Source organism: Lactuca virosa, chromosome 4 (genome assembly GCF_052849685.1).
Source record: "Lactuca virosa cultivar CGN04683 chromosome 4, Lactuca_virosa_CGN04683_v6, whole genome shotgun sequence".
Lineage (NCBI taxonomy): Eukaryota > Viridiplantae > Streptophyta > Magnoliopsida > Asterales > Asteraceae > Lactuca > Lactuca virosa.
In genome coordinates this window covers 67,868,633-67,874,260 of record NC_136429.1, presented here as the reverse complement: position 1 = coordinate 67,874,260, position 5,628 = coordinate 67,868,633, and positions in this window count along the sequence as shown.

The following is a 5,628-nucleotide window of genomic DNA, read 5'->3' as shown; positions in this document are numbered from 1 at the left end:
TAACTGGTGCTCACAGTCTATCATGGCCCCATTGGGCCCCAACCAATCTATCCCAATGATCACCTTCACTCCTTACAACGGAATCGGAACCAAATCGATATGAAACCTCTCCCCAAATACATTCAGAATACTCCTACGATATACCCTCGAAGAGAAACCTTATGACACTTAGATTTCTATGGTGTATGTGTTCCTATTCATGCGAACTTGTCATAACCGCAATAGGAGGTTAGTGACAAATCCAAACTCATATGGATTGAACTTGTTTCAATCTTAACTTCTTGCCACCCAGCAGCACAAGGGCCTATCATTACTTCCAAGTAGTTATGCAAAAAACTGAGAACTCACATAACTCATATGCATAGTCAACTTTTAACTGGAATGGGCACATAAATAAGAATATGTCAACACGATAGGTTACAAGCCTTAAGTCGTATGCTAGTGATAAACAATACCCTTGAGTAGTTCTTGAAACTTTTCAAGATCTTTAAGACTCCCACTGACCTCTTGGCATATATGTTTCTCATGTCAAGAACCATTCCTTGACAAAACAAATATTAAAGAGTTAGTGCTGATTCTTATCAAGAAAAACACTTCACACAGCTGGTCTTAGTTGGTCTTTGTTTTATCCAAAACATCACAACTTACCAATTTCAAATGTACAAGAGTAAGAAAACATTTTACTCTACATTTGACAAGTGTTATTAACCTTCTAAAGATTATGTCACTCAAGTTAACTCAAGTTACAATCTTGGAATATGACTCTAAGACTTGTTTTGGAACAAAGTATGATTCATCTTTTTGATTTAACCAATTCAACAATTCACGATTCCTCTTCTTAGTCAAACAAATGCCCTAAGATGTCCTTAGAGAATCAATTGTGATATGGTTTCTTAATCACTAAGATAATCATAAAACAAGATACTCAAGTACTCTCCCATCTTTTTAGATTGGAGAAACTTTTATCTTTCTGCCTAATATGATTCTTCTTGTTCGTTCTGCCTTACATAGAAACTTTTCCAATGTTTCAGAATTACACTTAAACTTGTAAGTATAACCATATTCACTAAACTTTAGTAAATCATGACGAATAGTCTTATCGATCTTTGTGTTGGACCTTGACCAGTGCACAAGAATGTGTACTCGATCCCTTAGTCCTTCACTTGACTCACGTATACATGTGAACAAGGAATTAGTCTTAATTTCCCAAAGTTGAAAATTCTCATTCATCATACAATACAAGTTGCACGATTCCAAGTTTCTATCCAACTGAAACTTGGGTGATGGGAATCTTTCCTTATTTGGTAAATTATGACACTACCACAAACGAAAGAATCAAATCCATTTTCCAATATTGCTATTAATGGAATCATATAAACAATAATTTTTCACAAATGCCATTGTAAGGATATTTAAAATAAATAAAATCAAAACTCTTCTTTTTATTTTAAAACTTGCGGACAAACTTATCCTTACAATGCAAATGCATATGAAAACTGTGTTGTTATATATTCCTAAGCAATCTATCATAACTCTTAAGCAACAGCTCAAAATTCTGATCACCGAACCATGCGATCGAAATCCATCTTTGTGATCAGAATCAACATACTCTTCCTTTAAGTCTCCTTTCTTTCATTCTACAAAACATCAAAATGTGAACTAGTCACATCATGTAATAAAAATCTCAAAGAGGAACTTATTAGAGTTAGATAGTGGACCTTACCTGAAGTAGAGTCAAACGTTTTTGACCTTACCATCCTTATGAACCTTTAGGTAAATAGGGCAGCTTCGCAACCAATGCCCCTTCCTTTGGCACTAGAAACATATGGACTCTTTTGTAACGCCCTGTTCTAAAAGTACTTATTTATGGATTTCCGAGATCAAGAGTAAGGGCGTTTCGGTCTTTTGTGGGGAATGGGTTTCATTCGAGAAGGTTTCGGACCGGGGTGTGTTGCTAGAAGCGTAGGGCTTCTCTCCACCTTTGCGTGGATATAAAGTTCGTCGGGAATGGATTTAGAATAAAGGAGTTATGACATTTTAAAGAAAGTGACATTTATGGCCCTTAATGGAAAAAGTTGTCAAAGTAGGCCATGCATGCAATTGGGACACGCGTGGGTACGCCCAGCGTAGGCTGGGTTACACCCAGCGTAATAGAGTAAATGATCGCGGGTGCAAGGACGCGTATGCCCAGCGTACTAGAGCTACGCCCAGTGTACGCTCAGAGTCATTAAACCCTAATTTTAGGGCCAGCCACTATATAAAGAACATAAAGGATCAACCCCAGCCTCCTTATCTGTTCCCTTATCCTCAGAAAAACCCTAGGTAGCCGTTCCACCTCCATTGTTGGGTGTGTTTGGCTTTGTGGAGCTTAGTTTGGCAAAGGAAAGCTTAGACGAAGAAAGAAGAGGTTGGCAAAGAAGGAACCTTGGTGGCTGGAGCTTGTAGATCTGAGATAGCACCACCTTTTGCAACTATTTAAAGGTATAAAGCTTCTTGCTTGACATCTATTTTGTGTAGATCTAAGTGTTGTGAACTTTTGACACCATTCTTGTCCCAAAAATCCCCAATATGATGCATGATGTGTCAGGGGTATTCCAACCTGATGGTTGACCGGACCCATTGTGTGTTGTTTATTGCTGTATGTGTATGGTTATGTGTGTATGGGTATTTTGGGGGAACTCACTAAGCTTTCGAGCTTACGGTTTTAGTTTACTGTTTCAGGTACATCAGGTGATCGTGGAAAGGCAAAGGCGTGATCGTATCGCTCCTCATATTTCATGATTTTATGATTGGGTTCTGGGGATACTCTGATGTTTGAAACTGTTTTGAAAACAAGATGTATTAACTTAATGGTTTTTGAATGGATTAAAATGTTTAAAAGTGGCTTAAATTTTATGGATGTTACAAGTTGGTATCAGAGCCTTGGTTTGAGTGAATTGGAGGAACGTTCGTATGACTCCAGTCTCAAATCAAGGAAAGATTTTTAAAATGGTTTTCAAATGGTTTTCAAAATAAGTAAAGGAGGATGCAGAGGGTACGATCAGCCGGAGCCAGTAAGTAGACCCCAAAATACCATACAAGTTATTTGATTATGTGATATGTTAGAACAACATGCTAGTACTAGGCTAGGGATCTTCAGGAATTGTATGATAGAATTGCCTGATTATGTGATGCCTGCTAGCCTAGGGTTTCCTTATGTGAGATACTCAGTATTCCTTTAGGAGTGAGGATTGAGCACTTGTTATGTGTGTATATGTCTAGGGCGTTGTGGTGATACTTGAGGCAAATATGGGTAGGTATGGAAGGTAGTATGGGCCCGTACTACTGAAAGCACATGACCCATACACGTATCAAGGAAGTCACAACCCCCTGGAGTGTTGATTAGTAGTTAGTTCCCAGGTTGTTATGAGGCGTATATGAGAATCTTATTGGTGTGTTGCAGTATGACGATTACGAGACGCTTCAGGGCAGGATCTGGTTCAGGATCGGGATCAGGAGAGGGTGATCAGGATGGATCTGTACCACCCGAGGTCATTGGTGAGATGAGGACGGATGAGTTGGATGCTAGGATTCGTGATATCCTGCATGATGAGGTTGATGCTATGTTCCGAGCTGAGTTGCCAGAGTTGTTTGGGTCGATCAAGACCGCCATGGTTGAGTACTTCGATGAGCGCTATGCAACTCTTGCAGAGACGGCTGCCGCAGCAGCCGCAGCGGCTGTAGCAGCGACAGGAGGAGGATCCGGTCAGGGCTTTCAGTATCGGGACTTCGATAATACGAAGCCCCTACTTTCGATGGGTTTCAGGATCCGATCGTTGCTATGAGATGGTTGTCAGACGTGGAGGGATGTTTCTTCACGTGTTCATGCCCAGCTGATCAGAGGGTGAGGTGTGCTCTGAACGTGTTGAGGCTCGGGGCAAAGGATTGGTGGAGGTTGACTACGGGATCATATTCGGATGCATAGCGGGCTGCGGTTACTTGGGATCAGTTCCGAGACATGTTCAGTACTTGTTATGTTCCGCGGGTTGAGCGGGAGAGATTGGCTCAGGAGTTTCTGGAGTTGAAGCAGGATTCTGAGTCGGTGACGGTGATCACCAGGATCTTTACGGAAAGGGCAATGTTTTGCCCTGCGTTTGCTTCGGAGAAGGCTCAGATGACCTGGTATCTGAGCATGCTCAAGACAGATATTCAACAGTTCGTGTCCACGTAGAGATGTGATACTTTGTTGGAGTTGCAGGAGGCCGCCAGGCGGCGCGAGTTAGAGATTGAGCTCCAGTTGAGAGAGCAGAGACAGGCCCCGGTGCAGTCGCAGCCTGCGCCGAAACGGTTGAGGGCCACTGATTATCGGAAGGGAGGTCAGAGGAGTCGCACTTGTGGGGAGTGTGACAAGGTGCATGAGGGAAGTTGTCGTTCTTCTTCTGGGTGCCACAAGTGTGGCAAGGAGGCCCACATAGCCAGGGATTGCAGGCAGCAGGCTCCAGTTGCCGGAGCTCGACTTTGTTATCATTGTGATCAGGTGGGCCATATGAAGGCCCAATGTCCTCTACTGGCTGCCAGGTCAGTGCAGGCCCCAACACCAGCCACTTTGAGACTTACTGGCGGGGGTCAGGATCAAGCAGAGCCTCCAAAGGCTCCAGGGCGTGCCTATCAGCTTGTGACCGAGGAGGTCGGGACAGCACCAGAGATGACAATAGGTATGTCTTTTCTTTTATATCTTGATCATGTTATTATTATGGGATTGTTTGTTTCCTACATGAGTTATTAGAGTATAGTAGATGCTTGTGAGAAGTTATTATTGAAAGATTATAGAGGGGTAGTATCCGGTGATGCATTCAAGAGAAGGAGAGATCATGATTCAGGGATCCAGGATCATCAGCAGGAACTCGGATTCCTTGAAGTTCGTTGTCTCGGATTGGGGCGATTGAGTCGCGTACCAGCTTCGCCGACAGTAGACAGTAGTTAGTGCTCTAAGTGGGGGAGAATTGAAAATTCTCGAATGGGGCGTTGTTTTGAAGGATGGCGCCTGACGCAGTTTGGATGTCGGTTCGGGAGTGGTGTGATGAGGCTGTCTAGTTATGGTAAGAACCCTGCTTGTATTGTGGATCTTTGAACGAGCAGTGGGGATACTGCTATGTTATAGCAATCAGTGGGATTGTTCCCAAGTGTCGAAAATGATGGGGGGGCATGTAAAATACTCTTTATGGATTGTAAGTTACGCAATCAGTTTCTGAGTATATATACGTGTTATGGGATAGCGACGTGCTCCACAAGTGGATGATATAGAGTGAGGTTCCGACATTTCGGCACCGACTGATGATGCGAAGTCATGGTTTAGGTCTCCTTGGAGGAGGAGAAGGTGAGTAGCTCCAGAGGGGAGATTTGGACAGAAGAACTAGAGATAGTGGAGTTGATAGACTCGGGAGCAGTCTAGACCGGTGCTGAGGACCGTGTGAGGATATTTCAGTCGTAGGTTGTGGACCTAGAAATCGCGATAGTAATGTTCCCTGTCGTGGTACGTTTGGAGTAAACGTGATGACGGGATTTGAGTGAGTTGCACTCGGTTGAGTCGAATCAGAGAAGTTTTGAGGAAGCTGCAAGGTTGGATCCTTAGGCTTCAAGTATGATTGT